The sequence below is a fragment of the Sciurus vulgaris genome, assembly GCF_902686455.1.
Source record: "Sciurus vulgaris genome assembly, chromosome: 11".
NCBI lineage: Eukaryota > Metazoa > Chordata > Mammalia > Rodentia > Sciuridae > Sciurus > Sciurus vulgaris.
In genome coordinates, this window is record NC_136472.1 from 51,705,583 (window position 1) to 51,727,800 (window position 22,218).

The following is a 22,218-nucleotide window of genomic DNA, read 5'->3' on the forward strand; positions in this document are numbered from 1 at the left end:
CCTAATGCACACCACCAGGAAATTATGGTGACCTGATTTCTGTATTCCTACCCATGTAAGGTTAGCAATAGTGCTACACAAATCTTTTTAGTTGCTGATTCTGAACTGGCAAATGCCAATCAGGCAAAAGCAGCCTGAAATGTCAGTCTTATTTCTTTCTTTCATTTTCTTTTCTGCATCTTGGCTGGGTAGTGCCTTAGTAACTCATTTTTCTGATACTTTCAAATAGATTATATTTTCACATTTTGTAGTTGTTTTCAGCAAAAGGGCCTTGCTAAATTTTATGGACTCTATCATTCTAGAAGACAGATCGCTGCCTTGTTTTTTCCCTACTTAAGGCTCTGTAGCACTCTCCCTCATTTTCTAAACTCCTCATCTGCTATCTCAGTTTCTCGGTTACTTCTCTGGGCAGCCTTCCCTAATCTCACACAGCAGATTATAACACATTCACTAAATGTTCTGCACTCCCTCTAACAGCACTTGCCATACTCATAATGCTGCTATTCAGCGATGGATCCTAATAGGTCCTTAAAGGCAGATTCACCAGTTCTGGGTTCATCTCTTTATCCTCACTGCCTGAGCTCAATGCCTGGGTACTCTATCTAAATGGTGAAAGCAACTGTGTAGCATTACAATGGCGTGAGACAGCCTGGAATTCTCAGGAACTAGGAAATCCATAAATATTTGTTATTGAGTAAACTATTTGTTAAATGATAAAGTGATATATACTCAATTTGTAGCAGTCTTTGGGAGAATAAGTTTGTTTTTATTCACAACTGATATTAGGTGTCAACTACTTAAAAATAACATTCCCTGATATCTGAAACAACAGTCACCTCCCATAGTGAATACGGTGCAAACAGCATTAAGGCTTTCCAAAAGAAGCCATGCCTAAAGTAAAACCTTAAGAATAGGGGGATGGGGGACATGCAAGGAGTGCTAGGGACTGAATTGTGGTGGGTTGAGTTCCATGCTTTTGTGATTATGTCAAGGTATACCCTGGTGTTGTATAACTAAAAAGAACAAAGAATAAAAACAAACAAAAAATCTTTAAAGATGAGCAGGATCATCAAGGAAAAGTGAATAAGAGTATGCTATCTTTTCTATGCCTCTGTCGTTAATAAGTTCTATGATAAAATACTATCTATCTACATGTATCCTCTTTTCTTTAAAGCAATGTCTTTGATGTTAGAGGACACATTTTGATTCTTTTACTGTATTCACAGTGTCAGCATAGCAGCTAAAACAGTATTAATATTCAGTAAATGTTGCTTGAATAAAAAGTGGTCTTCAATTGAAAAGCCTTTTTTTTTTAACTTATGCTTGCTTTTAAAATCTTGCAGCTCACTGCTTCTCTAGATTTATATTTCCTCTTGCTCCATCACACATCATCAGGTTATCACTAGTTGATATTAATGTTTTCTGTTTCCTTATAGTCCATTCCTTACATTGCTTTTCAATGTTCCCTAAAAAATATCCATGTGAGGGTTCCATGTTCCATTTCCATGTTCTCAAATGGTAAAAGACATTATCAGTGGTAAATAAACATATTTTTAATCTTAATACACTGGAACAAAATAGTCAATGTGTTGAACTTAGAAGTCAAAGCAAGTTAGGCTTGGTGGGATATGTCTAGTCCCAAACACTCGGGAGGTTGAGGCAGGAGGATCACGTCAGCCCAGTAGTTTGAGCCCAGCCTGGGCAACATAATGAAACCCTGGCTCAAGAAAAGAAAAGGCAAAACAAAAAAGAAATGTGACTATTGCAGAGGTTTAAAAGTGAAAACTTCATTTTTTATGGTTAGATGATCAAGTTCTATGAAAAGTTCTGTTTTTTCCAAGCCTTTAGAAGTATAACTTTAGAAATGTAACACTGAAAGAACTTGACAGAAACAAGGAAGATAGAAAATGTGATACATTTTACTTTTTTGAAATGAAGAGTTTTCCTCACTCTTTTGAAAAGTGTGGTAGAAAGATGGCTAATATATTCCTGCTAAAGCCCTGAGTAAAATGATCAGTATTTGGGGCAGAAACTAAATATTCAGTAGTATTTGTTTTTCATTTAAGAACTACCATTTTCCAAAGAAGATAATTATACTAGCTACTTTAAGTTTTCTGGCTTACAATTTCAATTTGGTTTCTTTCTTTTTTATTTATTTTTTCATTACAACCACTGGACACTGTTGGATAGACAATAACTTGTATTTCTGGGGCCCCAGGATTCAGTCTGATCCATCCCACATCCATGGGTTGGATGCTGGATAAAAGAATAGGAGGAGAAGAGAAAAGAGAAATCAATTGACTATGCTAGTCCAGTCTTTAGAGACAGTCCAGGCATGTCATTTGTTAAAGGAAACGACATTCTGAATGTGACTGTACTAGTGATCTAAAATTAAAAACAGTTCTTAATAAAACTGTAGGCAGGACACACATGGTTTTGCTCTGAGAAGTAGCTGATTTGCACAAATACAATAGTTTGAAAGAATGGAGAATTTCTCTTAGTACATTAGCTATTCAGGGGTACAGATAAGGTCTGAGGGTTTTTATTGCAAGTGCATACCCTAGCTCATAAAGAAACTGGTCTTTGATGTGGTACTTAAAGGCAAGTCAGGTAGGCTTATTCAATCCTGCTGGAATAAATAAATCACATCCATAAAACCACAGTCCTAAATCCTTATAAGCAAACAGATAATGTTAAAAATAAAGCAACAAAGCAGACCAACCAACCAACCCTTTAAGAGTGCAGCCTGACAGGAAAGTGAAAGGAAATGTTAATTAGATAATATATTGAGCTTTTTCTATATGCCAGGCAGAGTAGTAAATGCATGGATTATTTCATTTAACACTCAAAATAATACCTCAGATATAATTACTGTTATCTATGCTTCTGAGATTAAAAAAAAAAAAAAAAACCCTAAAGTTTAGAGAAGTTAAATACATCACCTAAATCATGCTGGTCTCAGGTCCACATATTACCACTGTATATTACTACTGTAAATTTTCCTCTTTGACTTTATTTTCATCTGTTTAAAGGGGAAGGACTTTTAGAAAACTTCCTTTCATTTCAAGATTGGTTTTTTTTCTCTTTCAGTCTTCTTAAAAAGAAAAAGACGAGCTGATTCATTTTGGCAAATACATTCTGACTCACTTAGTACATATGACAAAAATTTATTTTTCCAACTCTTGACCCATTTTAGTATAAGGACTGAGCCTGTCAACACATACGTCAGAGGACTAGAAACACTGAGTATTTAGGGATTTTCAGAAGATTTGAATGCCAATATACACAATGGGTTTTGTCAGGACTTGGGTCAAAAAAAATCTGACCTGGAAAGATTACTTCCTTAAAGATCACTATTCCAGGGATGACTACCCGAAGCAAAGAAGAAAATACCTGGTCAAACTCATTTATCACTACAATCTAATGATGCTAACTGGCAGTCTCTGATAGGTCTAGGGAGAGCTCCTGACATCTCTAATCAAGAGTCCACTATTATTGATTATGTAATAAAAGTCATTCTTACGCTTATTGCTATGCTTGAGTTGGATGTTTACTTCAGTTTTAGTGTTATTATTTCTTTTAAAACTAAGACATTGCTGATTTCAAGCATGACCCTATACTATCTGAAATTAAATGAGCATGATGTAAAACTTAAGAATTTCAAGACTAAATCTGTTTCAGAACAATTTGACTCAAATCCTGTTAAAATTCAATCCAAAGACTTTAGAATCAGTGAATTTGTAAAAGAAAAAAGAAAAAAGAAAAAAAAAAAAAAGCAGCTTCAGAGGACTGGGCTTGTGAATCTCTATTATCAACTCTATGGACAAATTATTTTTCTTGACTTCAGGGGTCCTACTTTTTTATTTTAACTAAAAATCAAATTTACATAGGGCAATATTGTTTGATTCATTGTTATTTTTTCCCCTTCCTTCCTCCATTCTTACCACCCTCCTTATCCCTAACCCTAAACCTAACCCTAACACTAACCCCTCCTACACCCCCTTATATGTCCTCATCCGCTTATCAGCGAGATCATTCGTCCATTAGTTTTTTGAGATTGGCTTATCTCACTTAGCATGATATCCTCCAATTACATCCATTTGCCTGCAAATGCCATAATTTTATCATTCTTCATGGCAGAGTAATATTCCATTGTATATATGCGCCACAGTTTCTTTATCCATTCATCAACTGAAGGGCATCTAGGTTGGTTCCACAATCTGGCTATAGTGAATTGAGCAACTATGAACATTGATGTGGCTGTATCTCTGTAGTATGCTGACTTTAAGTCCTTTGGGTATAGGCCAAGGAGTGGGAGAGCTGGGTCAAATGGTGGTTCCATTCCAAGCTTTCTGAGGAATCTCCATACTGCTTTCCAGAGTGGCTGCACTAATTTGTAACCCCACCAGCAATGTACGAGTGTACCTTTTTCCCCACATCCTCGCCAACACCTATTGTTGCTTGTGTTCCTGATAATCGCCATTCTAACTGGGGTGAGATGAAATCTTAGGGTAGTTTTGATTTGTATTTCTCTTATTACTAGAGATGTTGAACATTTTTTCATATATCTGTTGATTGCTTGTACATTTTCTGTGAAGTGTCTGTTCATTTCCTTAGCCCATTTGTCGATTGGATTATTTGTATTCTTGGTGTAGAGTTTTTTGAGTTCTTTATAGATTCTGGAGATTAGTGCTCTATCTGAAGTATGAGTGGCAAAGATTTTCTCCCACTCTGTAGGCTCTCTCTTCACATTACTGATAGTTTCCTTTGCTGAGAGAAAGCATTTTAGTTTGAATCTATCCCAGTGGTTGATTCTAGCTTTTATTTCTTGTGCTATGGGAGTCCTGTTAAGGAAGTCTGATCCTAAGCCAACAAGTTGAATGTTTGGACCTACTTTTTCTTCTATAAGATGCAGGGTCTCTGGTCTGATTCCGAGGTCCTTGATCCATTTTGAGTTGAGTTTTGTGCAGGGTGAGAGAGAGGGATTTAGTTTCATTATGTTGCATATGGATTTCCAATTCTCCCAGCACCATTTGTTGAAGAGGATATCTTTTCTCCATTGCATATTTTTGGCACCTTTGTCTAGTATGAGAAAATTGTATTCATTTGGGTTTGTGTCCATGTCCTCTATTCTGTACCATTGATCTACCTGTCTATTTTGGTACCAATACCATGCCGTTTTTGTTACTATTGCTTTGTAATAGAGTTGAAGATCTGGTATTGCGATACCCCCTGCTTCGCTTTTTCTACTGAGGATTGATTTAGCTATTCTGGGTTTCTTATTCTTCCAGATGAATTTCATAATTGCTTGCTCTATTTCTGTAAGGTACATCATTGGGATTTTAATTGGAATTGCATTGCATCTGATTAGCACTTTTGGTAGTATGGCCATTTGGACAATATTAATTTTGCCTATCCAAGAACATGGGAGATCTTTCCATCTTCTAAGGTTTTCTTTAATTCCTTTCTTTAGTGTTCTGTAGTTCTCATTGTAGAGGTCTTTCACCTCTTTTGTGAGATTGATTTCCAAATATTCTGTTTTTTTCGAGGCTATTGTGAATGGGGTAGTTTTCCTAATTATTCTTTCCAAAGATTCATCACTTATGTATAAAAATGCATTAGATTTATGTGCATTGATCTTATATCCCGCTACTTTACTGAATTCACTTATGAGTTCTAAAAGTTTTCTAGTGGAATTTCCTAGTTCCTCTAAGTATATAATCATATCATCAGCAAATAGCGATAGTTTGAGTTCTTCTTTTCCTATTCGTATCCCTTTAATTTCTTTGGTCTGTCTAATTGCTCTGGCTAGAGTTTCAAGGATGATATTGAATAGAAGTGGTGAAAGAGGGCATCCCTGCCTTGTTCCAGTTTTTAGGGGGAATGCTTTCAGTTTTTCACCATTTAGGAATGATATTGGCCATGGGCTTAGCATAGATGGCCTTTACAATGTTAAGGAATGTTCCCACTATCCCTATTTCTTCTAGTGTTTTGAGCATGAAGGGATGCTGTATTTTATCAAATGCTTTTTCTGCATCTATTGAAATAATCATGTGATTCTTGACTTTAAGTCTATTGATATGGTGAATTACATTTATTGATTTCCGGATGTTGAACCAACCTTGCATCCCTGGGATGAAACCCACTTGATCGTAGTGCACTATCTTTTTAATATATTTTTGTATGTGATTTGCTAAGATTTTGTTGAGAATTTTTGCATCTATGTTATTAAGGATATTGGTCTGAAATTTTCTTTCCTCGATGTGTCTCTGTCTGGTTTAGGTATCAGGGTGATATTGGCTTCATAGAATGAGTTTGGGAGGGTTCCCTCCTCTTCTATTTCATGAAATACTTTGAGAAATATTGGAATGAGCTCTTCTTTAAAGGTTTTGTAGAACTTGGCTGAGAACCCATCTGGTCCTGGACTTTTCTTTGTTGGTAGGCTTTTGATGACTTCTTCTATTTCAGTACTTGAAATTGGTCTATTTAATTTGTGTATGTCCTCCTCGTTCAGTTAGGCAATTCATATGTCCCTAGAAACCTGTTGATGTCTTTGAAATTTTCTATTTTGTTGGAGTATAGATTTTCAAAATAGCTTCTAATTATGTTGTGTATTTCAATCGTGTCTGTTGTGATATTTCCTTGTTCATTCTGAATTTTAGTGATTTGGTTTTTCTCTCGTCTTTGTTAGTATGGCTAAGGGTTTATCAATTTTGTTTATTTTTTCGAAGAACCAACTATTTTGTCAATTTTTTTTATTGTTTCTTTTGTTTCAATATCATTGATTTCAGCTCTGAGTTTAACTATTTCCTGTCTTCTACTACTTTTGGTGTTGGTCTATTCTTCTCTCACAGATTCTTAACTGAACACTTAGAGTTAACTTGTATAGGTAAAATTTGTACGATACTACTCTACTGTATTTGCTTTTGAAAACAAGCTTTTAGAACCTGATAATCTGAAGAAGTAACGCAGGTTAAAATATAGATCCTGGTTCAAAAGCAATTTATAGAATTTTACAATTGCCTAAAGTGTGTTATTAAGCAATGTCAGCATATTTTATGGGTATTTTCAAAATATTCTTCCACAAAATGTTCTGGTTTTATTCACATGTCACAAGTCTGATTTGACAAAGTAGGTCACAAAACAATACTCCAATTCCCTACTGGATATGGCTACTTGCATGTTTCAAAGGCATTTCAAATTCCACATTCCAAAATCGAGCTTCTGATCCTCCCCTCTAACCTATTTCCAGTCACTTAAAAGAAAATACCATAATTCTTCTAATGATCAAGCAAGAAACCTTGAAGTTATAACATTTCTTTTCCTCATTCCCCATTATTTAATTCATCTCCAATCCTGTCCATTTTACCTACTACATCCTTTATTTACTTAGTTTTTCCCTGTGGTGCTACGGATCAAACCCACAGCTCTGTGTATGACTGGCAAGTAATCTAGCAATGACTACTTCTCCAGACCACCTCCTAGATAATTCTTGAATATGTCCACTTTTCCATCTTCACTAAAACTACCTTTGTGTCAGTCACTGCCATTTCTTACTTGAGCTACTTCTAATAGCTTATGCATTAGCCTCTTGTATCCACTCTAGTCTATTTCTCCACATTCCAGCAGTGATCTTTCCAAAGTAACCTTCTGATCATCCATCTCTTTTTTTTTTTGGAGTGCTGAGGATTGAACCCAGGGCCTTGTGCATGCAAGGCAAGCACTCTACCGACTGAGCTATCTCCCCAGGCCCCCCATCTCTTCTTAAAAAACATATTTCTCACTTTTCTAAGCACAAAGTAATCAATGATCTGGACAGCTCTCTACCTCTTTAAACACTATGGTCTGCATGTCCCAGCCACATTAGGCTTTAAGAGAATTAACATATATTAACTGCAAATATTAATGGGGTTCAGGGTGATATTTCCAAACATGCATACAGCATGCACTGATCAAACCCAGCCTCCCTTTCCCCTGGCACCCTTCCCAAGCCCTAGTTATCACTAGTCTACATTCAAATGAACTTTTTGTTTTTAAAGGTTTCACATAGAGCATGTGGTTGTCTTTCTTTGTCTGATTATTTCACTTAACATAATGTCCTTCAGATCTATTTATTCTGCTACAAGTGACAGGATATCATTTTCTTTATGGCTGAATAATACTTCATTATGTATACATAACACATTTTCTTTATCCATTCCTCTGCTGATGGGCACCTAGGCTGATTTCACATCATAGTTATTGTGAATAGTGCACAAATAGGTATGCAGGAAATCTCTGGGTATGCTAATTTAACTTCCTTTAGATACATACCCAGACATGGTGGTTCTATCTTCAATTTTTTGAGGAATCTCCATACCTTTCTTCATAATGACTGTATTCATTTACATTACCATCAACAGTGTATAAGTGTTTTCTCCAGATACTTGCCAGCATTTATTATTATTATTTTTTGCGCTGCTGGGGATCGAACCCAGGGTCCTGTGCTTGCAAGGCAAGCGCTCTACCGACTGAGCTATCTCCCCAGCCCTATTATTATTTTTGATAACAGTCATTCTAATTGCTATGAGAGGATATTTCATTGTAATCTTGATTCAAGTTTCCTGGAGGGCTAAATATATTGAGTATTTTTTTCAAATATTTGTTGGCTATCTGTATTTTTTCTTTTGAGCAGTATCTGTTCAAATCATTTACCATTTTTAATTGAACTTTTTAAGGTGTTTTCCCTACTAGTTTCAGGTCTTAACATAGGTTTTTGGTCCACTTTGAGTTGATTTTTGTACAGAGCGATAGGTGTCAAGTTTCAATCTTCTGAATGTGGACACCCAGTTTTTCCAGAATCATTTGTTAAAGAAACTGCCCTTTCTCCAATGTATGTTTCTGGCACCTTTGTTCAGTATTGGTTGTAGATGTGTGGGTTTATTTCTAGGATCTTTATTCTGTTCATGGGTCTATGTGTCTGCTTTTATGTCAATACCATGTTGTTTTGGTTACCATGGCTTTGTAGCATGTCTTGAAATAGGGTATTGGGTTGCTTCTTCCATCTTTGTTTTTTGTTTTCTTTTGCAGTGCTGGGGATTGAACCCAGGGCCTTGTGCTTGTGAGGCAAGCACTCCATCTTTTTTCTTTTTGTTCAAGATTGCTTGGGTTACATGGGGTCTTTTGTGCTTCCATGTGAATTTTAGGATATTTTTTCTGGTTCTGTGAAGAATTTCATTGCCTTTTTGTAAGTATTACGTTAAATCTGTAGGGTGCTTTGAGCAGTTGGGAAATTTTAATATTAATTCTTCTAAACTGTGAATATGGGAATATGAATATATTTGTGTCTTCAATTTTTTTTTCATCAGTGTTTTATAATTTTCACTGTAGAGGTCTTTTACTTCCTTGCATAAGTTTATTCTTGGGTATCTTTCTTTTTTGTATCTACTGGGAATGGCATTGCTTTTATGATTTCTTTTTCAGCAAATTCATTAGGTGTATAGAGAAGCTACTGATTTTTGTTATGTTCATTTGTATGCTGCTACTTTACTCAAGTCCTTTGTCATTTCTACCAGTCTGGTGGAGTCTTTAGGTCTTTCTCTATATAGAATCATGTCATCTACAAATAGCAATAATTTGACTTCTTCCCTTCTATTTGTGTGCTTTTTATTTTTTTTCTCTTACCTCCTTGCGCTGAAAACTTCTGGTAGTACACTTAACAAAAACAGTGAGAGTGGACATCCTTGTCTTGTTCCATGGTAGTGGAAATACTTTCACAGGCTAGACTTTTTCAGTTCCTTGTACCCATCAACTAATGGCCACTACTGGATGGACTTTTTTAAAATTCATTTTTGGTGAACTTTTTTGATCCTGCGGATTGAACCCTAAGGCAATTTACCACTGAGCAACATCCTCAGCACTTTTTATTTTGAGATAGGGTCTTGCTAAGTTGCTGGGATTATAGGCATGAGCCACCACAAATAGTTTTGGTAAACTTTTTAACTTGAGTATTACATGCATGCAAAAAAATTAGAGAGTTATTTTGGTCAATATAAAAATAACTCTCTTTTAAAATAAATGTATTATTAAAGTGTCTATAAGATATACAAACAAAGGGCTGGGGATGTAACTCAGAGGCAGAGTACTTGCCTAGCCTGAGTTGAGTTCCAGCACTGCACAAATAAAAACACACACACAAAAATGAACAAATTATCGATATACAGTTTAGTGTCTGATTCAAAGTGAACATCTATGCATAACCATTTTCCAATCAAGATACAGATCACTCTTAATACCCCAGAAACCTCTACCATGCTCCCTTTTAATCATTAAATATTCCTACAAATGATAACCACTATTTGATGTGGACCATCAAATATTAGTTTAGACTTTGTGTGAAATTTAAATATTAAAACTTATTCTGCCCCCCCTTTTTAAATGAACTACGTGCCTGTGAAACTTATCCATGTTGAAGTGTGTAGTCAAGCTCATCTTTTTTCTTTGCTGTTTTCTCCATAAATATGCTGTAGTTATTTATATCAAGTTCTTTCTGTAGATAAATGTTTAGATTATTTCCAGTTTGGGGCTATTATAAAGAAAGCTGCAATGGTCATTCTTGTAATTTCATTTTGGCAAAGACAGGAGTATATTTCTGTTTTATCTGGTCTTTCCCCTATGACCGAAATGGTTAAGATACAGGATCAGCATATATTCAGCTTCATTACCTATAGTAAGGTGCTGGGTTGAATAGAAACAACTGTAGCTCAGGACAATACCTTTGCTTCCTCACCTTTACACATTTCTTAGAACACTGTCATAGTGAGATTCTTAAAAAATTTCCCCACTAACTCTATATCAGTACAGAAGTTCCTCAAAAGACTTGGCATGGAACCACCACATGACCTCTCTATACCACTTCTCAGTGTTTACCTTGAAGAATTAAAGTCATCTTGCTACAGTGATACATGCATATCCATGTTTACAGCAGCAAGATTCACAATAGCTAAACTATGGAATCAGTCTAGGTGTCCATCAATGGATGAATGGATAAAGAAAATGTATGGAGTTTTATTCAGCAAAAAGAAAAATAAAATTATAATATTTGCATGAAATGGATGGAACTAGAGACCATCATGTTCAGTGAAATATGTCAGACTCAGAAGGTTAAAGGTTGCAAGTGTTCTCTCATACACAGAAAGCTAGAGAGGAAAAAAGGAAAAGAAAGGTGGGGGTGGATCTCCTAAAAATCAAAAGGAGATGAGAAAAGGGACTAAGGGATGGGAGGAGGGCAGGTAGTACTGGGTAGTGATACTGGTCAAATATATTGTTGTATTGTGTGCATATACAAATATATAACAACAATTCCATTATGCACAACTATATGCACCAGTAAACAATGTGGGAAAAAGATGGAGTTAGTAAAAAAAAAAATTTCCCTACTATGTAAAATTTCAAGCACATATAAAATTATAGAATCTTTGAGTACCTATCACCTATACTTGGCAGTAACTAGTACTTGGTACACTGATTTAATCTATTCTTTATTCTCCTTACTAATTCTCTTACTAATTCTAAGCTGCACAGATGTGTTTTAATAATTAGATTCTTTAGCTGTCCCTTTTTTTTTTTTTGCTGAACTGTTTTGAAGCAAATGTATCATATCACATCATGTCATTTGTTTCCCACATACTTCATTTTGCCTCTAATAACGTGGACATTTTCTTAGGTAACAACTATGCCTGTATCACAAAAACCAAATTCTCAATAATTCTTTGGTATTATCCAATATCCACAGGGAGGGTTTTATTATCTGCCTCTCCCATTAATGCCTTGTGAACAGAGAAACTGTTTTTGCCTTGTTACTACATTCCCAATGCTTCCCAGCTCTTAGCAAGTAATAGTACTCAGAGAACATTTCCTGAGAATAAAGGAAGAGATACAAGTGTTCTTACCACCATCTAAGCCCAAATATAAAGGTTTGAGTTTCAGAGAGGAGTAGAAATGAGGACCATGGTCTCGATCATATGGTCATATGGTCACTTGCGCAAGGAAAAACCTAAAACCAACCATGGAGGTGGAATCACATAATTAGAAATGCTCTGTCTCAGACATAAAATTTACTTAATGAAGCCTTTTAAAATTTATACCAGATGTCCCAATAAAATCTATGATGCAAGTTCAAGACAAATCTTACTAATTCTAAGCTGCACAGATGTGTTTTAATAATTAGATTCTTTAGCTGATTAGCTTTGCAAGGTCAAAGTTAGGTCACTTTATACCAAAAAGTACGAAGAGCTGATTGAACACCCAGGAATGAGTTTGGAATTAATAGATTTCTACTGTCAGATTTTTCAAAGTCTTGAAAGATTTAAAGAACATACTGCAAAGATACAGTTCATTTTGAGTTTTTTTTTTAATTAAAAAAATTAAAAGTTTAAATAAAAAGATGAAAATAAAAGTACTATAAGAAACTACAGGTAAACATTTCAAAGTTTCTTTTCATAGCAACTGAATTAGTCTTAAAAAACTAACTCAAGACCTGCTTTGACTCTTTTCCAAGTTAAATACTGGTTCCTTTTAAATCTACCATTTATCAAGTATGTTATTAAAATAAAAGAACTGAAATAAGAAGTAACAATATATTTCTAGTTCTGACTTTTGTTTCCTTTCATTTATTTTTCTTAAACTTTAAAAAATTCTAAATAGGCAGGCCCAGATTGATTGTTCAGATTGAACTTTAAAAATGAATTTATTCAGGGACTTGTTTCTAATTAGGATGTGGAGGATCACAAAAGACTTTTGTTCTGATGTAACCAAATGACAATCAAAAAAAACAAAAGAAAAAAACAAAAATACCCACAAAAACTAGATATACTAAACAATCATGTTTTTCATTAAAAGGATAAATCTTTGGATGCTAAGAAGTATAAATGTACTACTTCCAGAGATGGACTAATTCTTTGTTGTGTAGAAACATTTAGTGGCTTTCATTCCTAAAGACAAATGCTGGGGTCACAGGGGTTGGGGGAATCGGGGGGATGGGGGAATGAGAGAGTAGAGAAGTGGCAGCAATGCCCAGGAACAGGAACTCTACAGAGATGAGATGCCAGTCAGCTTTCCATAGATAGGCCTGGGTATTTTGTGCACTGGAGTTTGGAGAGGCCCAAAGGCAGACCAAGTCCCCTCTGCAAACCAGCTCTCTCTCATGTTACTTATGAAGACAAGGATGGAGCTGTGGTTGTACTACAAAGCAGAGAGGGAGGTTTCTGGTGGTGCATGGATCTCAAGCTCAAACCATCTGGAACCACACAGTTCATTGCCACCATTTCAGAAATTCACTCTTCCTTTGTTATTCCAGAAACAATTGCCTGGAAAAATGAGGTATTTGTTTCAAGTGCCTTAAGAAAATCTATTCATCTGAACAATGGATTTAACTAACTCTCGGGAGGGGGAAAACAAAACAAAACAAACAACATTCCTCAAAAAGAGAGGGGCTATCCTGAGCTCAAGACAGTGGAAGTTAGCTGAAATGGTACCCAGTCCTGGCTCAGCTCAATTCCAGATTGATAAAGGATTAGCCCTCATCCTAGATATCAAGGGGACAATATTAACCACTTTGGTCTACACTGTTCTTTTATATAAGGTATAGCATTAAATATAAACTTAGGAAGAATGAGAATAAACTGGAAAATATGACCCATATCAAAAGGAAAAAACAAAAACAAAAACAATTACAGATGGCTCAGGGAGTTAGCACATGAATAGACCTTGAAAATGATTATAAATATGCTAATGAATTAGATAAAAAGATGGATTAAATAGGTTAGAGAGAGAAAAGTCTTAATCATAAAAATAGGAATTCAAAAACTAAAAGCTATAATAACTGAAATGAAAATACTACTGACTAATGCAGAACAGGAAGCATAGGAAATGATTAATGAATTTAATTACCTACAATTTTTCCACCAGAAAATACATTCCTGCTTCCTCTCACATAAGTACCTTTCGTTTGTTTTTGTACCCACATTATAGACCTAGCATTTAATGTTTGCTTAATAAACAGAAATATCTGTTAATATATATTCTTATGAATATTTTAAAAATTATGGTTAAAAAATTCCTCATACGCCCACATTCAGATATTTTTGTAAAATGCAAAATAAAGCATCTGCTTTTAAGATCTTAAGTAAAAATGTAAAAGAAGTCTGCTATTTCTTATTTAATCCTCTCTAACAACTGTGATAAAAGAAAAATATCTATGATAAATAACACTGTCATTAAATGATGTTACAAATCATCACAAGAAGGGCTGGGGATTTAGCTCAGTGGCCAAGTGCCCCTAGGGTCAATTCCCAGTATTGGAAAAAAAAAAAACAAAGAACACGTAAAGGAAATTTGGTATGAACTAAATTGTTATATAGACATTATTTCAGTACATGCTAATAGGCAGAAGAAAAGAGACATATGCTACATATGATAAAATTGAGATAAAAATCTCTACATTTCAAAGATAATACTTGTGTGAAATGTAATAGGGTAAAACCATCTCATTTTCATTTTCAGAGCAAACAACTTGTTTGTTAAGTCACTTAATGTGTAACCTAGAATTATGAAAAAGAATGCTTTTCTATGCTGGTGAGGAACTTTATAGACAGATGCCAATATAAATGTGGCTGGCACATTATGTGATTACACAAATAAAAATAAAAGCAGAACTTACAAGAACCAAAACATATTGGCTTATTATAGTTTGTTAATGAAAAACTTAAAAATTGCTCTAAATTTGTCCAGTGGTTAATGTATTCGTGTGTTAAGTGGTGGGGAGATCACGATGAAAACATGTTTTTCCATAGACAGTTCTAATAACTTGTGAAGCTATCTAAAAGCACTATCAGTCAACAGCACACATCCTATTGAGGTCAAATTCTAATGGGGTGTTCTTAGCATCTTGTTACTTTGAAAAATCCAATTTCCTCTAGTTTTTTAATTAGGTCACAAATTTAGAATCTCATTAAGAAATAAGTGGTTATGCATATATTTAAAATGGGCTTAACTACTCAGAAACCGTCCATCTTAATTTGAGGCTAATGCATTTTTCTCAAGAAGAGAAAAAGTAGTTAGTGTATCTGAAGGTTTGTACTTAGGAGTACAAATCTAGATACTTCTTTTTTGACTCTATCTAAAAAAAGCCAAATCTCTTCCTCCTACTCCCAGAAGTTACTTCTCCATCCAGGCATATTACCAGGCATTATTTTTTTATTTTTCCATATTGTCACTAATTCTTCTGATGACAGAAAAGGGGGGAGGAGGAGAGAAACGAGTTCCAATAAGGTACTCATCCTTTTATTTTTATTAATAAACAATTTTTTATGAACTATTAGTACAAAGAACTTCAGCAAGGGAAATAAGTTTATGATCTTTGAGTAAACATTTTTAGCATTAACAGTCTGTGACGAGATATTGAGAAAGAAAGATCAAGCTTATAAACACCATTGCTCTGTGTCAACTGGAATGCACTCAAAATAGGATAATGGAAATACATGTTCTTAAAGTATTTCCACAGGAAATGTTCACATTTTATGACATTCTAAATCATTTAGCAATTATATATGCTACATTAACTAAAACACAGGTATTCGTTATTGCACATTTCAAAGTTGGAAGGATACTTTAGCTTAAGAGGTGAATATTATTTAGAGCGGGAAACGATAGTTTGGAATTTTTTGGCTCAAAAATGCATACTGCCAAGGCAGCTTAGTGCTAAAAACAAACCCTTAAAACTTTTGGATTTTGAAGCCAATAATCCCTTAACACAATGAAGAGTACACAGTCCACAGAGACTAAGTGTCAGAGGCCATGGTTACAGGCTCTGCTTTAAAGCCTGCGAACAGTCCTGGCTACTGCTCTGAGAGGCAGACGAAGGCTCATCTCTAGAGCCTGAAGGTGGTAAGTCTCTTGCAGCAGGTGATGGTGAGTAGTCTTGGGGACCATGGGTTGGGGGTGGTAACTGGGTACCAGGAATAAAGTACTCTCTTGGTCCAAATGAACCTAAAGGTCTAAATGGTGTGGGTCCTGGTAAAAATTCCTGAGGGTCAAGAGGCAGATCCCGTTTTCTAGATGGACACCTGGTGCATATTCTCTTAAGCCTACTGGTGGATGCACACTAGGACCAAATGGTGGAGGAAGTGGCTGAGGCCCAAAAAGCCCCAAGCTGAAGTGGTGGTCCATATCGAACAGGTGGTGGTAGAGGCCCTCCCACAGGGGAGCCCATGAGAGATACCCCTGGGAAAGGAGGGGGCCCTTTTGTAGCCATATTAACCTTGTCCTCATCCATCACCTTGGCCGGAGAAGAGCTTCTGGAGCTGCTGTTCATGGGAGCTGGATCACATCCCGGTTCAGAGGGAAAAGGTTTCCTAGATGCCTCAGAAGACTATTGAGGACGAGGTAAAGGTCCATCCATTGATCCATATTCACTTCTAGGCATATCTCTTCGATTAAGAGTAGCAGAGAGAGGTCTCCCAGCTGGCTCTGCTGTCAGTGGAGAGGAATATTCTCCACCGCTCACAGGGGACAGGCCAAAAGAGCCACTCTGGCTCAGTGGGCCTCTTCAGGGAGGGTTTTGTGTATTTGGTCTTTCCGGCATTGGTTTTTTTACAATCACAGGTTCATCTTGCTGCATTGCCATCTTTTCGGTCATTTCCAATAATTTGTGTCTCGAATTAGCAGCTTCCCTTTTCTCTTCAGCTATAAGCTCTCTCTGCAGTATGAGCTTTGAGCCAGTTATCATGAGCTTTCATCTCATGAGTAGCAATCTGTTTTTTAAAATGAGTGCTGTTTTCTGTAATTCTTCCATTTCAATTCTTCACTTGTAAGTTTTAACTTCCTCTGCAGCCAAAACTGCTTTTTCATCTGCAGCTGACAACTGCTCTTCTCTTTGTCTCTCATACTCTTCTTGACTTGTTTCTTTTGCAGAGCCATCTCCTTCTGCTGGTACAGTTCACTTAAAATCTCCACTTTCTGCCTCAGAGTTTTGCACTCATCTTCTAGCCCAGCTTTAGCAGACTGTAGTGAATTGTGGTCATTTTCTAATTTCTTTATTTGGTCTTCTAGGTTACATTTTTTGGACATTGAGGCTCTTAGCTTAAGTTGTAAAAGTTTTAGATCCTCTTCAACTACTGATATTGCAGTTTGTGTCCGAGAGATATCCATCAGCTGCTTACTCCGATTTTTCACCTTCGCACTCTGGTTACCTCCTACTTCTCCATTGACTAACTCATCTGACTCATCTCCTCCTTTATTTTGATCCTCAGATTCCAATTCATGCTCTTTTCAATTTGATAGTGTAATACAATTAGTCAAAGCAGTAATATTATCATCTTTGTGAGTAAGAGCTACTTCTAAATCTTTCTGGGACTTCTCAAATGATTTTATTTGCTCACTGAGCTCAGCATGTGATTTACTCCCATCTTCAATTTCCTGCTGCAACTGCTCTTTCTTCTTAAGCCTAGCATTTTCTTCCTGAACCCGATGGCATTCAGACTTCACCTTTTCTTCACAAAGCTTAGTTTCATTAAGAGCAATTTGAAACTCTGAAAATTCTGAAGCATTCATTGAAATAACATCCTTTAACTACTCTATAGATTTCTTGTTTATTCATATCAAGTCCTGATTCTTGACATTCTGTTCTCTCTCAGATTCTAACATAACATGAAGACTTTAAGCTCTGTCATCAAGAATCTCATTAATTTCTTCAAGTAGCTTGATTTTATCCTTATATTTAATTGCTTCATCAGAGAGAACCATATTTTGTTTCTTGGGCATGTTTCTTTGATTCCTTGATTTTCTGTTCATAATTTGACAATTTTTGCACCAGTTCTTCATTTTCTTTCAAGATATTCTTTAACTTTTCAGAAATTTGCTGTTCAGTAACTTGATATAGTTTACCTTTTACAACAAGAATAGTTCTCCAGAAGAAAATAGCAAATGAAACAATTCCCAAGAAGACAGTGAGAAGTACAGGCTTCCATGGTAGTCCATAAAAATCAGGCCCAGGCTGAGCATCACTGGGCAATGTGGCAACTAGCTCCTCACAATTCTCCAATAGCTTCTTTGAGAGACAGGATCCTGGCAGTGTCATATTTCTTGTTTGCTTGCAGTGTTTCAAGCATAATGAATCTAAATACTTTAAATTGAGCATATATTTCCATTTGTAATAGGCCCTACAACATCATATTGTCTAACAGCTGGCTAGAATCCCTCTGTATAATACTTCTCTCATAGATAACCTGGTTTTTATGATTAAAAAAAAATGTAAGACAAAAACTTAAGTATATGATAAAACTAATTAATTTTATGGCTACAAATAAAACCACGAGGATAAAGAGTACAAATAATGAACTATTTCTCTAAGGTTTTAAATCATATTTCCATTTTACTCTTATATAAACAAAGACAAATGACAAGTAATTCCAGACAACTCTAGAAAACTGGGCTTAGATAATCTACTCTGAATTTAACTTCCTTCTGTAAAACTTAATTCTAAATGTGTGCTGAAGGGAGTGTATTAAACACCAGCCTATGCTCCAGTATCCGAGATAACTCTCCTTCTGGCTCCACCTCCCAACAGTCTCCATAGGGACAAGACCTATTGTGACGTTAGCTGCATTTAGGGTTAGCTGCATTTAGGAACGTAACAAGGGGCTTGTCACCTCCAAGTAGTCCGTTAAAAAGTGCAAAGAGGAAAGCTTCAAGTACACTCACCGGCCTCGCTTAACGGTACAGTTGGGTCCTGCCCGCCCCGGGGGCCTGACACACTCCATTTCTCAGTGGCCGCGTCAGTCAGTGTACCCACTCTGCTCAGAACTCAGCCACCCGCTTGCCACAGTAGGGGTCCCTCCCTATAAGGGTTGCGTAGAGCACCTGGGGTCCCAGAAGCTCCAGGTCCCCTGGTGAAGCGGCGACAAAAGGCACAGTGGCAGGTACTGAGTCCACTGTGTACGGACAGCTGAGCTGAGACGATGCTTCCCTGCTGAATGGCACAGGATCAGACCTCTTCCACCGTTTCCTGCTCCCAGCACAGGGGATGGGTACTGGGAATGACCCTCGCATTCCCCCGCTGCTGGCGCTTCCCGCCCTACGCCTGTAAAACACACAACAGCCGGTGCCGCTGGGCTGAGCGTCTGTACTCATCCTTCTTAATCTTTGTTATAAGATTACTCCCTCCTAAGTAGGGTGACTGATCGATCTATTAAACAGAAACCTAAAGACCACATCTGTGTGACAGCTCTGGGCAGTTGGTGGGGGAGCATAAGGAGTTGGCTCTACCTCAAAAAAACAAGAGAGGTGGAGTAAATATGGGTGGTTAGTTAGAACTCACAAATAATAAAAACATTAGGCAACAAAATCTTGCTCATGTCAGAGTAGACATGCTGGGAAGGAAAGGTTTCCAAGAAAGGAGATGCTTAACCCAGAAGATAAAAGAAAGACATTTTCAAAGTTCTACTTTTTACCTGCAACAAAGAGAGTGAGATATGTGACTTATTTCATTCAACCAATCTGTTGTTTTGACTTTGAGGAAGAGTACACTTTCATTACAGGTTCCCTCCTTCCCTCCCAACAACTGCTAAATTATTGGCTGAAAATTAGAACTATCAAATCTGTTTCATTGCAACAGGTTTCAGATCTCTTTAAAATGCACTATGTAGCCTGGTTTCTTCAACACCTGGAATATCTTATTTATAAGGTTTCTCTATGTTTGATACCACAAAGGTGGCCTTTGGGGCCTGCAAAGAGTAAGGATATTATTATTATTATTATTATTATTATTATTATTATTATTATTATTATTATTATTTGGTACCAGGGATTGAACCCAGGGGCACTCAACCCACTGAGTCATATCCCAAACCTGTCTTTTAATTTTTTTTTTTTTTTTTTTGAGGCTGACTTTGAACTTGTGATCCTCCTGCCTCAGCTTCCAGAGTCACTGAGATTACAGGTATATGCCACCACACCCAGAAGGACATTATATTTCACAAGTAAAACATTATGGCCATTTTTATTCTTTACCAATAAAATGGGAATATTAGTATTTCAAATGGAAATGAGAAATGAAAGAATGCTTTTAAAATGATTAGCACATTAACATTCATTTTTTCAGTGACTTAAGTATTATCACTGTAAGACAATTTTTATCATTAATTATTTGACAGAATAATCTTAGCAGAATTGCATTCAACTACATTCTAATCTCAATCTTTAGTACCTGGCATGCACCCAATAAACATGGTTTGTAGCAATAAATTGCCTGTTGAGGTGAGTTGTAGAACTGTGTTATTCAGCAATGATCAGACAAATATAATTCCACTCCAATATGCTTCTACCTTCTTTTCAAGTCCCAAACCCTCCCCATTTCCAAATAGTTATATAAAAACTATTCAAGCAATGTTGAGAATGAAACATACAAATCTCAGAGTACTTGATATGACAACATAATAGTTTTTTCAAATTCATTTTTCTTATGGAACTCTGTACAAGGACAAATTCAAGTGCCTACTATAAATACTGTGTTTCAATACTATATGTTATAACCTTTGGATTAAATAAACTTTACCAATTTTTCCTTGTATTTTACTCTATTAAGTATACAGAATAAAATGAACTGAGGACAGATACAGTTAATGCTAAATTTCTTGAACTCTATCTGAAATAACAGGAAGTAGAAAATAACTTTATAAATGTGCTATGGAAGTCTTCCATGCATAAGATTACCATAGTTAAAACTACTTTCCAAAATTTACTCATATGGTTTCACAAGGCCTAGATTCAGCCAAATAATGAATGAAATTCCCCCTGAATGAAAGGAGGAATTGGGCAAGATGGGCTGAGAGGGAACAGGATGGTAGAGAAGGGTTTTGTGCATCTGGGGTTTTCAGTGGTGGCTAATACTCATAGAGTGGACCAGGGCATTAGCGCTAATGGGGTGTATAGTGACAGAGCTACCCTTCTCTCCACAACAGAAGCAGCTTTGTGACAGGCAACTTCTAATATATGGTCCCAGGAGTTGTTTCTCGAAGTCCAAAATACTTCTACAACTTGTTCCTTTAGCCCTCTCCCAGTGTGTCTGAGAATTATTTTATTCCCCTGTATAAAACACTTCCAGTTTAAACAAGCTGATTTAGATTCTATTGTCTGAAACTAATAATTATGAACTAATAAATAACATTTCAAAGTTAGGATTCATATAACCATACAATGTTCATCAAGATAGAATTATTGCCATTTTTCAAAGTTCAAAAAATGTACAACTAGAACAAATATCCACTGAAGTTTTACATCTTTTTTTTTTTTCATGTGAAGATCAATGAAAACAGATTAAAATATTATGAATACTGGGGTTATGACAATTTCTAGGAATTCCCTTATAGATGGACTTTCACTGATCAAAATGGTGCTTTTTCAAAATTTCAAGGATTACTAATATCAAAATAAAGAGGAAATTTGGGGGTTAAAGTCTTTAGTCTAAAATTTCAGTTATTAAAAAGCAAAATTTTTCCTCCCCAATGAGTGTTCTAAAGTTGCAAATCTGGAATCTAGATATTGTACTTATAAACATTACAAAACCAACTTAAGAATATTTCTGGCTCCACTGATCTCACTAATCTGTATAACTAGTCATCAAAACAGAATTATTAAAGCAGTTGATAGTCTGAGGTACAGAACAGAGGTTACTTGAACAAAGAAATGAAAAGAGTAAGCAGAAGAACCAAATGTGAATCTAGAGCTGCCCAACTTTTCTAAAATTCATACCTTTCCTATTATATCAGGCTAATTTTTGAAGAAAGATATATCAATTCCAAATCCTTATTTTTCATATAGTAATATAAAATGTTCTACCAAATATCAAAATTAAGTGCTGTTATTGGGAGGATTAGGATGTGAACTTTTATCTTTGAAGATAAAATTGAATTCTCTCAATTATAAGAGGTAATAATGAAAAACATAGGAAGAAAAGTCATTATGAAAACCTAGTTTCCCAACACTTTTTCTATTAAACTAAACTAACTTTCCTGAAGTCTACTCATCTAATAAACCAGATCTGTTCAATGGTCCAGCAAAGGCAAAAATCGACTGTCAAAGGCAATAGTTGTTTTCATTTATCACAAGTCTGGTAATTAATTCATTAACCTGCCAATCAACTTGCACTGCTAGTGAAATCTGTGAAAGGAGAAATGAATAGCT

The 22,218-nt window shown here is 35.9% G+C and overlaps 1 protein-coding gene and 1 pseudogene across 2 annotated transcripts in view; both read right to left on the reverse strand.

Annotated features, from left to right (window-relative positions):
- Positions 1-22,218, reverse strand: part of PRMT3 (protein arginine methyltransferase 3) — a 132,861-nt gene that overhangs the window by 35,848 nt on the left and 74,795 nt on the right. The window lies entirely within an intron of this gene.
- Positions 9,058-22,215, reverse strand: LOC306638517 (transport and Golgi organization protein 1 homolog; annotated as a pseudogene). The gene is made up of 2 exons: positions 18,854-22,215; positions 9,058-18,197 (listed from the first exon to the last, which is right to left on the reverse strand). The product of its transcript is annotated as a transport and Golgi organization protein 1 homolog (transcript).